Below are 12915 nucleotides of genomic sequence, written 5' to 3'. Positions count from 1 at the left end.
ACGGCCCGGAAATCTGCTTGCTGCACTGGATCTCCCGAAATACTGCCCACTGCCTCCAGATGCTTTATCATGATCAGAGCGATAGCTGATGGGTTCAGAGATCGAAATATTGACAACCTACTCCTAAATCCATCAAACAAAATTCCAACAGACTGTAGTTATGCTGCCATAAAACTACGCTGCAGCAGTTATTCTCATCACAGATATATCTGACGACCATTTCTTCAGTCATTAAGTCTATAAAATGTCAGACATGTCAGCATGACATAATCTAATCTGGTGTACACTGTGACTGCACACAAACTTGTCGACTCTTCTGCTACTAATCACGCCACTATCTCCTTACGTCATTTTGTCTCAGATGCTCCTGTGTAGTCAGTTTTAAAATATTCTTATTTTATTTTAGGTACCTCTTATTTATTTCTGTTACTTTCTGTACTCATCTGTATTTATTTCATCGACTGAATTTCCCCACTGGGGATCAATAAAGGTTTATCTTATCTTATGACGGATTGTAGTTAGTTTTGTCCGACCAATGACCCCCAAATATACAGTTTACAATCACATAATACAAAGAAAAGCAGTAAATCCTCACAACTGAGGCATTATTGCTTGAAAAATGACTTAAATGATTAATAAATTATAACAGTTGCTGAGTATTATTCTGTTGATCTGCTAATCAGTGAAAACTTTTAGTAGCTGTGATGAAAACAAAGGGTGCTTTTGGTTTTACCACAGTAAACTTACAGCACCACAACAGACATTACACTCAATAAAAGCAGTATGAAGTGGGATGACATTGTCGACTGGATGAGTGACTGTATATAAAATGGTTCAGGATATGAATCGTCATACTCTTGGGGGTGAATTATGTTTTAACTGCATCTTATGTCCCCAAAATGGGATGATTTCTTTTAACTAGCTGACATTTGCCATCAGAAAATCCTCTGAGAGAAACAGCATCCACAGTGGTTCATTCTTCTCTTAACGCTCCATGCAGAGGCATGATAATTTGAGGCCGGCTTCTTAAGCCAGATCCTATACCTGCTGCTCTCACAGGATTCTTTTAAATTCGCTTTAGTCAGTTAGTGACATCAGGGAAAGCCGACTGGGATGACTTTCATAAATCCTGCCGTGAACTCAAATTCTGCTTTGAAAGTATCACATCAGCACCACCGTCGCTCGTTGTATAAACAAACATCAAGTTCTTTGAATTTCATCAAACCCAAAACAGGCAGACAAGCCGACGCTGGTACTCTCAAATGACCAAAGCGGAGTGACGACAGAGTGGGAGTCAGCCCGAATCACAGAACCACACTGTCCCTCATGAAAGCTGCTCCTGTATTCAAGGGCAAAAACACATGATTGAGTGTGCACGGTCACTTTACAATCACCCCGTGTCTGTGGTGCTCATCTGCTCATGTGACTGTACGGCATAGCCAAAGAAGCATTACCTAATGCTTTAAAAATGCTGTTTAAAAAAGATGGAGGATGACAAACGCTCACTTGGGCTGCATTCCACAGACTCCTGTTAGAGGATGTTTGCCTTAAAGACGCCTCCTCATTGAAGTGTTCAGTTACGATCTGCTTCAACATCCTCTCCTTCATTGTACAGTAACAGAAGACGTGTCTGACCTCCGTCTGAGAGTTTCTGTCGACTGGTGCTTTCTTTGAGAGGAAGTAACAGAAACAGTCCAACCTCTGATCTCAATGACTTCTGTTTCTCTGATGTACACAGAGAAGTTTAAAAGGGCCTCACCAGTGTGTTTGCAAATTAACTTCAAATTACATATGCTTTACGTTTTTCTTGAATGAATGCAAATGGATTTGAGTTTTCTGTAATGTAGTTTTCCTACTATTGAGGCAACCATATGTTTCCATAATTCCTTGTATGTGTGCACATACCATACGTGCCAGTGAAGCTGATTCTCATATCTCACTGTATATCTGGGTCACAAATCCTTAAAAAGAAATTTAAGGAATCCTCACCAAGTATGTTTGCTTTGTGTGTCCAGGTGTTTTTTCTCAAATATTGATATTGGTATCATGTTTGAAAATCCAGAGGGTTCCCTCGGTCATGAAATTCCTGGAAAAGTTATGAAATTAGTAAAACTGTTTTCCAGGCCTGGAAATGGTTTGGATTTCGCAGAATGTCTTCGCAACGTTTGAAATCTGTTTTGGCTGTTGTTGAAAATATATTCATGAAAATCCCAAAACATGTCTAATGTTATGCGAACTATGTTCTTGTGTCACTTAGATAAAATCTAGTGTTGCTGACCATTGAAACATCACTACTATCACGTGATTTACATAGACCAGACCAGCATTGCATCATCGCCAATGCCGTGCATGCTTTTGGGGAAGAGTATCACATTGACACATCAGGAGAGAAACAGGAAAATGTCGAAAAGCTGTTGTGTAGCGGGGTATCCGGGGCTTTCAGACTGAGATTTGAGGCACAAAGATATTCAGTATTTACTGTCACTGTGGTAAATCGCTAAATGAAATTAATCCAAACACAAACACATCTACATGATCTTCTATTTTATACCCCCCCCCAAAAGGGGTTCTGCCTATTTTAAGACACGTTAAAACTCCAAAATTTACAAGTGGGCTATATATACACAGATATTCTAGGCTGTAGAACAAAACACTAGGATCTGTTAGGTTTGTTTTAACCACAGACTTTATTTCAAGCATCCAAACAAAAACCTATTAGAAAAGCCCACTAACTTCGAGACGAGGGAACCAGAGTGTAGAAATGCTAACTTTTTGCCACGTTTTAGGACTCGTTCCTGCAGCACTCCTTATGACGTACAGCGCAGCTAGGTGGTAGCGGGAATGTCCAATGAGCGAGTGAAATAAGCAAATGCCAGCAGTCTGCTCATTTGCAAATGCCTGTAAAGTGTGTGTTTTATAATGTACGGCTGTATCGTTACGCATACGCACTGCAGACTACTTAAAGCAACATTGTGTAAGATTTAGAGGGATTTAGTGGCATCTTGCAGTGAGGACTGCAGACTGCAACCAGCTGAATCTTCTCCTGGTTAGAATTTCATCAGTGTTCATTGTTCAGGAGATTTTTACTGGGAGCTGAATTATCCACAAGGTCTCTTCCTCTTTAAAAAAAAAAAAAAAAAAACACGTACAAATCAGTTTTTCTCTGACCCTGTTCGGCATATTGGAGACAGGCCACTAGCCCAGCACCTGCTAATGTGCGTTTACCTTTTTTCTCTAACTTAAGATCCAGACGTTCAGGAGGTTTGCACCAGGCGCAGATCGGTGACTTTAACCATTAAAATCAATAAAGCAGTTTTGCGTTAAAAAAAATCTGAGCTTTTCCGATGCTGTCGTCATGGAGGAGCTGCGAATTACGGTGGCTGACGGTAATACACAAAAACATCAATGGCCCTATCTGGAACTAGTGTTTCGTTTGTCCATTCTGGGCTACTGTAGAAATATGGTGGTGCAACAAGGGGATCTCCATGGACAAGATCCCACTCCCTGTCTAGATGTAAACGGCTCAAAGTAACCAAAACAGGATTCTTATTTTCTGGGTATCTAAAGCAGTGGTTCCCAACTGGTGGGTCACGGTCCAAAAGTGGGTCGCAGGTCCATTCTGAATGGACCGCAAGTGACTTGCGAACGTGTCAAGTTTGGAGAAAAAAATAAATAAAAAATTTTTTGGAGGTACAGTGAATTTCTAGCACAGAACTTTTATTTTGAGATATTCTTAGAGAGTGACAACGGGCATCTACTTGACAGAGATGGCAAACTAGCTATGACACAACCAAACACAAGTATGACACTGAATATATTAAACTGTGTGGACCTTGAACTAATGATAATGGAGAAATTTGGACCTTGAGCTAATGATTAAGGAGATATTTGGACCCTGGGGCTGGACCAGTTGGGAACCACTGCACTATAAAACACATACTTCATGGAAATTATTATAAAACATATTCAATTTCTTCCAATATATCCCCTTTATCCTACGCACTGAACCTTTAAATAAAGTCATTGCAAGGTAGTAAAATAATGTGGAAAAGTTATAAAAATTAACTGGTAAAAAATGTGTGGGAAACATGAATCCAGTAGCCTGGAAGAGGGATCCCTCCTCAGTTGCTCTTCCTGAGGTTTCTACCGTTTTTTTTTCCCCGTTAAAGGGGTTTTTTTGGGGAGTTTTTCCTTATCCGCTGCGAGGGTCATAAGGACAGAGGGATGTCGTATGCTGTAAAGCCCTGTGAGGCAAATTGTGATTTGTGATATTGGGCTTTATAAATAAAATTGATTGATTGATTGACTGATTAATTTAATACATTATAGCCTTCTTCAATTCCTCATATTGATAATGAAACAAATCCAAACTTCATACTCATTGTGGTAGATTTAAGTTTGAAAATAAGAATTTGAATGCAAGACTGGGAGTGTCTAAAACCTGAAACCCCTTCTCTATAGTCTCCTCCTCATGCATGAGTGCTAATGAGGGCTGGCTTGAGGTTATCAGGTCGCAGTGAAGTAAACAGATATGGCGGGGGATGCCTCTACATGCGTCTAATAATGGTGACATTGTAACCCTCTTCCTCTTGTTGTAATCTTATTTGATTAACTAACAATGGCGTCATTGTGCAGGGCAGGTCCACACAAAGTAGGTGAGGCTGAGATTAAACCCAAAAAAAAAAAAAAAGTTTCCAGACAGTATCGTTTGTCACACGACGTCTGATTAGATGCTACGTGTCCATATCTCTGATTTCAGGGGCTCAGCTGCAGACATACACGGAGCTTCACAGTGATACCGACAGATACACACATGATGAACACATTATTCTGAATCGGGACACAGCCTATCGTTGAGTGAACACCATGTCGATGTGAGCGTTATGAGATAAACGGAAAACAAGATATGATGTGGTGAAAAGACGCCAAACGCCGCTGCTCTATTTTAAGGCAACAATACGGGAGGAGCTGCTTTTTGCAGAGGGCTCGTAAAAGCATCACGCTTTTAACAAACCACTGCAAACGGCCTCACACATGAGATGGTGGATGTGCGCGTGATATTTGACGTAGAGGGTGTTAAAAATGTTTGTACACTGACCTGTGAGCAGCAGCAGGTCCGCAGACTTGATCGCGATCTTGAAGAAGCAACAGCGGCAGCGGCGGGTCTACATTTAACTCAGCTGCTGCAGCTCTCAGCCAATCAGGAGCGGGCACACGTGTTGCTTCGCCCAAACCTTGAGAGGCGCGCTGTCATTGGTCAACACGTTGTGACAATAGGCTAACTGTACATCTCACATACATTTACATACAATGTGTAGAATAACCGGAAAAAGCGGCCATCCTGTGCAGCAGGGGAGAAGTTACTGTGCACATACAGTGGGAGAAAGTTATGAGCAGTTTTAAGACACTTGTTTTTTACTTGAATATCCCCATTATGCTACTTCATACAACTCCAAAACATTTCAGGAGGAAATAATGCAGGTCTACATTTAACTCTACTACATTTACTCTAGTGTTTTTGGTACCAGTACAAGTACAAACCTGGAATAACCTCCCACATGATGTTAGATAAGCCCCAACTCTGACCATTTTTAAATCAAAGTTAAAAACATCCCCTTTTTACACGTCCTACTCCACCCTGTCATGACTGCAAACTCAATTTTAAACTCAATTTTAAATAATTTTAAATAATCTTTTTATCTGTGCACCTCTTGTCTGCACATTTGCTATTTTTAATGGTGATTTTTTTAAAATTGTAAATCATTTGGTAATTAATTTCACCTTTTGTATCTTGTTTCTTTTGCTATTTCTGTGTCCTTTATTATGTTTTACATTTTATTGCTCTGTAAAGCACTTTGAATTGTAAAAAAAAAATAAAGCTGACTACTAATACTTCAACCGAAAAATAATATTCACCCGGTGCAGTGAGAATATTCCAAGTATTTTCCAAAATTAAGTGTCTTTTTTCATAAACGTAATGCAGCCACATGTCTTATTTGTTTAATTAAAGGGACAGTTCACCCCAAAATTAAAAATGCATATTTCCCCTCTCACCTGTTGGGTTGTTAATCTGTCTAGGTTGTTTTGGTGTGAGTTACAGACTGTTGGAGATATCAGCCAAAGAACTGTCTGCCTTCTCTCTAATATAATGGAACTAAATGGCACTCATGTTTCCAGAAATCATGACCCGGTTACTCAAGATAATCCATAGACTCTCTGTGTGTTCCAATACCCATACTACCACACTATAGAGTATGCCAAAAAAACATTAATATGTCCTAATACATAGTGGGTGAAATGCAGTCGGCCAAAATACCAGGATGTTCTACTACATCAGGTCCGATTTTGAAGCATGCTTCTCTGGCTATTCTGACCCACAATCCTCTGCACAGCGGACGATATGTCACATCGACTGAGCCGCGAACTAATGACAGCTTGAGCTGAGCTGTCAATGAGGTAGAAGTAACAGGAATATTGATTGTTTCAGTGAACAAAATAATCATAACTATTACAAACAATAAAAGGACACAACTATGAAAATAACATATGAGAGAACTGCAGATTAATTCCACTGTTGGAAATATAATACCCTCAAATCTACAATCTGTGCAGTTGTGACTTTAAAATTAAACGACACACATTGCAAAGTAAAAACAGCAGAACTCTACAGGTTGAGGTAACAGAAAAAAAAGCAAAAGGGTCAAAGTTCAGGGTGTCATTTTGAGAGAGTAGTATGTCCTGATTGTGAGCATACTGCATGAAACAGTATGTGCTTTTTAAGGGCAGCTGCAGTACATACTAAAAGTAAAAAGAAAAAGTATGTGATTCAGAACGCACCCCTTGTTGTGAGCAGTTTCATGTAGAAACTATTTTCTGAACTACACCCACTGACTGTATCACTGCGCAGCCTGAGTAACCAGGTCATGATTTCTGGTAAGAGACATTGCTGTTTAGTTTTTCAAATGTATTTATTGGCGCTTTGAGCACCACAAGCCGAGTGCTGTCTAGTTCCATTATATTGAGGAGAAGGCAAACATCTCTGTGGCCGATATCTGCAACACTCTGCAACTCACACCAAAACAATCTAGAGTGATAAACAGCACTACAGGTAAGAGAAAAATAAATATTTTTGCATTTAGGTGAACTGTCTCTTTAAAAACAAGCAGTGGCTCCCCTGACACAATTGTTAGCCTCCCTGGTAAAAATAACTGGAGGCCAACATTACTGTCTTTAAGAGGCTGTGGCGAGCTTTTTAGAGCTAGTGCGAAGGTAGTGGTGTCTTATGAAACTAGACAACCTAAGGCACCCATTGGTAACAACCATGTCAGCATAGCTTGTCGGGATGGAGGCTAAATAACACTCCCAAGTCAGGCTAAATTTTGGCGAGGGAACAACTGGTATGGCTATTTTTAAAGGGGTCCCTTAAACTTTCACCTCAAGATATCTGAACGAAAATGGGTTCTATGGGTACCCACTTGTCTCCCCTAAACTTGATGAGGCTTTTCCCCAGTAAATGTTTTGTCCCTTACAATCAACACACTCCTTCAAAATAAAGCTGTATATCATCAAATTCCTGAAAAATCAGTTGTGGCTTTTCATTTTGCTGTGCCATCCCAAGACTTTCAGTGCACCCGTTTGCACCACTACAAAAGAAATCTGAGAGCTCCAGTGAAAACATTGAACTAACTGCCCAACAGATGTTTCACTTGTTTGATGAAAATAAGGTTTTTAAGTCTCAGTTATAGCTGGAATTATCTTAACACTGTTAGAGCTTGAACTGCTCAACAGTATAATGAAAAATGTCAGAATTAAGCTACTACCATCAGTAACAATTATCCCATAATCTATATGACATACTATTAAATGGGCCAGTCTAGAGTAATTTCACTTTGCATTCTTCAAATAAATATTCCTGAAAAGACCTCTGTAGTTTTACTATAAGATTTTTAATGTAGGACTTTTATTTTGATCAAAGTATTTTTACAATGCATTATTACTTTTACTGAAGTAATGGATCTGGACGCTTCTTCCCCCACTGGCTCCATTGTCACATTTCAAATGTCTAAGCATCTCAGATGATTTCATATACATGACTGATTGAGGCCCAAATTTGTACAGTTATTTAGGCCTAGTATTTGTTGGTGAAGATTCTCAGTCATCCAGGTCATGGTAATCTTAAGTGCTATATCGTAGGCAGCTGGACTTGCTTGAGTTTCTTGAAGTTGTCTCACCTTTCATCCAAGAGGCTTCTTCAGCTCTAGTTAATTGGTGCATTTAATGTGTAGTAGAACTTTGTATTATCATCTTTCATACTCCACTGATCATCCCACGACCACTCAGATTTACCTTGTGACCATTTGAAGGGGCCCGACCTTTAGGTTGGGAACCACTGGACTAAACTATCATACAGTGGTGGAAAAAGTATTCAGATCTTTTGCTTCAGCAAAAGTAGCACAACACCACAGTGTAGAAATACACTGTAACAAGTAAAAGTAATGCAGTCAAATTTTTACTGGAGTAAAAATACATAAATAATAATGGTAAATTGTAATTTAAGTACCAAAGTAAAAGTACTCATTATGCAGAATGGGCCATTTTCAGAATTGGATGTGTTCATCACTTTAATGTTGCAGCTAATCCCCACCCTCCTCACATCAGAGCCTCTACTGACTGTGTGTCAGCATCAAGTCATCTGATTGTTATCAACCTCAAAACAGGCAGACGGGCTGATGCTGCATGATGAAATGTCACATGCAACCACATCCTGCAGTGAAGTCGCAGCAGACAAACTGAAAGATACTTGATACACATTCTCATCCAGGCGACCAATAGCATACAGTCGAGTGAATGCAGGACAAAGGTTAAGTTTAACATCATGAGTAGTGATATATGAATCTGCAGTGTCTACAGAGAATCATATGGGGATTCCACACAAGTACGTACAGATGCTTGAATGAGCATAATCCCAAAATAGAGAGCATTAATGATAATTAAAAGGTATTAAAGGGGCGACACAGACAGGTCCTATAGGTGCCCTATTTCCTGGCCTCCAGCCTCTCATTAAAGCATTACAGCACTGGGATAAAATAAATGTAAACAGGTCATCATGTCAAATGGCGATGAAAAAAAGATAGAAAATAGAACTTTGTTTATGTTGGTTGAGTCTAATGATACAGAGCCCAGGTCAATGTTTCCCTCTGTCTTCACTTAGAACAAAGTACATTTAAGTACTGTATAAGTATACCGACAGTTTTGAAATACATATATATTTTATGCTGCATTAATCCACTTCATTTCAGGGGAAGAGATTTCAACTCCACATGGCAGATATAGTAACTTCAAAATTAAACTACCCAGAAACGTGTTTTAGAATTTCACATTTGAAATAGATAAAGGATTTAGTATTTCTCCATTAGAGTTTTATTCCTGGAAGCCTGGATAGGTTTTTTTTTTCTTAATTTCCTAGAAAGAACTTTGTGATCTGATACTTATTATATGTGAAATGGAAACAAATACTGAGACGGTCATTTCAGTTAGTGTTTTCTAAAGGAATTTCCCTTAAAATAAAAGCTCAGTTTAAATAAAACTTGCCAAAAAATTAATAATTGAACAGCAAATATAACAAATAAAATAAACTACATTTTAGAGACTTGTAATCCAACTATATAAGAGCCTACTGAAACACTCTAAAGGGTGCCATTGTAAATAATGGCAACTTTACTTTGATATATTAAATAGGCCTACACTAGCTGTGAACATTTACTGTATTTTATTTTATTTCAATTTAGGACCTTTAACAGTATTTATCCATTGAAATATTCCTACTTTTAGTCAAGGGATGTGATCTACCACCACTTAAGTAAATGTGCAGAAACATGATGTTCACAAAACTGAATTTAGGGTCTCTTTCTTTCTTTCTTTCTTTCTTTCTTTCTTTCTTTTTAAGTGTTACAGGTGACAGCCCAAAAATCATATTTTCAGAAAATATCTTAATATGTGGGTCAGGATGAGTATTATTTAATCTCTTGTAATAATAACAACAGTAATAAAACTCTTATTTAATGGATGATTTCTTATATAACTAAATATTTTTTTCCCTTATAAGAGATACTTTTGGTTGCCTGACACCTCAGATTCCTGCTCTAACATCTGGATTAACTATCATTTATAGTTTTTAAAGGAGTCTGTTTGTATAAAACTGTAACAAGTATAAGTGTTGCTCTTTACCTTTAAAATATCTTCCAGTGAACAGGTCCCTGAAGTTTCCAAAGTGCACCACAGGAGGGAGCTGTTAGGCACTATAAAAAGACAGAGAGTGTATTTATAAACGCACCCTTAAAGACTTTAAATCTTTTCAGACACATTTAAATGTTCTAAATGTCCTTACTAAACATTAGTTTATCACCAGTCAGTGGTAAAACAGTGAGTCTTTTCATATTGTAAATTATAATTCTGACTGGGTGATAAAACGTGGGTTCATATTGTTCACTTTGTTTATCTCCCAAGATGCAAAAATCACTGTTATTTTTCTTTGAGGAGTTTATAATATTTTTTTCCTCTGGATGATCTCTGCTGTAACACACATTGGGTGGGAGGGATATTAAACTTTTGTCCCAGTGTTTACAGGCTTTAATGCCGATCTTGCTGCTGTGTTTGTTTTTCAAAGCTGCTGAACCATGTAGTCTGAACTCAGCTTAGATCATTTCCACGGGCTCAATGGGGACCGTGTGAACTGCTGCAGTTCAGGCGGAGGGTGGCGCACCAAGCCAAAGGATTGTGTCCGGGACCCTGAGAGGTCACCACGGGTCACAGCGCAGCGCCTGACAACACACACACACACACACACACACACACACACACACACACACACACACACACACACACACACACAAGAGTCCTCACTGAGCTGCTGTCACAAATTAGGCTTGGCTGGAGGCTTGTTGATATTTTCCTGTAACGATGTGGAGTACAGACGTGATACCACCGGAGATTAAGAACAGACGTACAAACAAGTAATGAAGATATAAGAGATAAGTAGCCTATATATTTACTAAGCAGACACGAGATTTAGTTGGGGGCCTCCAACAGGCTATCATAACAAATTATGTTTGTTTTGTTTTTGATGCAGAACCAGCAAAATAAATATGCACAAGATGAGCTTAAAATACAGTATTAGCACTGGGAATACTAAAGAAATATCACACAAGAGGGGATAATCTAGCTCTGTGCTGTGTGTGCAGTGTTGTTTCATGTTGAAGCAGATCTCACTGCTCTCATTTGAAGGAATATGTTTAACATGATTATTTTCTCGCTATGGGCTGCAGGGAAATAGCAAAACTGGCCGCTATGTTTTGATTCGCACATTTTCCATAAACTAACCAACTACAGTAGGTGACGTCACGCACTAATAACAGGGTCAGTCTAACTGAATGTGCAGCAGTGTGTAACAGAGAGTGAATGGTGCGTCACAAATGACAAAATTCAGGGTAAAAGGGATTCATATCTCGGTTTTATTTGCACAGGAGCAAATCTATCTGCGGGAACTACAGAAAAATGAACCCACAACGGTTTTGCACACAGTGTTTTTATATGGTCTCACATCAGTAAAGCACATTTCTTGTATTTCCTGTTGCATCGTATTGTTACCGAAATCATTTTTGTTGTTCTGTGCATCCTTTAATGACCCATAACTTAGTGTAATTCTTTCAATAGACCTCTTTATTAATAGGCTGAGCAGTGATTCATTACATTAATAAATATTCTACTGTACCACACTGCACATTGGTGCATTAAGAGCCAAATCGAGCATTCAACACATAAATTAAACATCTACAAAGAAAGCAAATATGAACTTTTTCCTACACATGCGCAGAGATTGCAGCCATTCTGGATAACAAAGTCAAATTCAGGCAATGTAATATATTTGTATATATTTATATTAAGAATAATAACGCTCATAAAACGACGACTCCCCAAAAGAATAAGCAGTTATTAAAAGAAAGCAATAATGGCATGCATTGCACATATTGGCCACACTGTGAACTTTTGCACATCCCCTGAGTAATATTTTTACACATCTTGCACAAAACTGCACAGCTTTTTAATTCTAAAGCTGCTTTATTGTACATATTTGTGATGTTTTAGTATTTTTATAGTATTATAGTATCATTTTTCCATATGTTTATTGTAATTCTTATATTCTAAATTTCTGTGAGTGTTGTAGTTTGCCTTTTTTTTATTTGCTCTTAATATGTTTACTGTATACACCAAACACCGAGGCTAATTCCTCGGTAATAAACCCTCTTCTAATTCTGGGTGCATCCTGGTGCCAAAAATAAAAGCAGAATGTGAAATATGTAGTGCCTTGCCAAACATTTTACGTAGAAGAGCGCATAAATATGAATATTTAAAATGTGTATTTATAGAATCAGACAGTCGTCAGATCATTTAACAACATATTTGACTCGGAAATACAATTTTCACATCACAGTTGTACAATAAATCCTGACGCATGCTTTGGCCTCGCACTGACGCAACTTGGCGTTACAAAGTCGGCCGGCAAAAACTTCCAGTATTTAATTCAGTCTTTAAAAAAAGCAACGGCACACAAGTCCCTCCATATTTCAAAGGACAAACACATAAAAAGTGTTAAAAACTGCACAGTGAAGTAATTGGATTTTATGCCCCCGTCCCGCTCGCTCGCGCTTTTCTCTCCATGGTGCTCTGAAAACTCTCCAAACGCTTCAGATGTCTTGTGAGCCTTTCTTTCTCAACCTCCGCTGCTTTTTATTCTTCGACATCGCTCACAGGATCAAATATATCCAAAGCACGGTGAAAGTTTCGAGATTAAAACGTTCTCAGTGACAAAAAAAGAATCGGAGCAAACTGTGTTGGCGCATGAGAGCAGTTTGAGTC

General features: G+C 38.6%; 1 protein-coding gene across 1 annotated transcript in view; it reads right to left on the bottom strand.

The window, feature by feature from the left end:
* acsl1a (acyl-CoA synthetase long chain family member 1a) overlaps positions 1-5186 on the bottom strand; it is a 29688-nt gene extending 24502 nt beyond the window's left edge. Inside the window, exon 1 of the mRNA XM_050044598.1 lies at positions 5099-5186. The gene's annotated coding sequence lies outside the window, so the exon portion shown is untranslated. The remainder of the gene's footprint in view (positions 1-5098) is intronic.
* Positions 5187-12915: the final 7729 nt, after the last annotated feature.

The sequence above is a fragment of the Epinephelus moara genome, chromosome 5, assembly GCF_006386435.1.
Source record: "Epinephelus moara isolate mb chromosome 5, YSFRI_EMoa_1.0, whole genome shotgun sequence".
Taxonomy (NCBI): Eukaryota; Metazoa; Chordata; class Actinopteri; order Perciformes; family Serranidae; genus Epinephelus; species Epinephelus moara.
The sequence above is the reverse complement of the archived record's forward strand: the minus strand, read 5'-3'. Positions and strand labels throughout refer to the sequence as shown.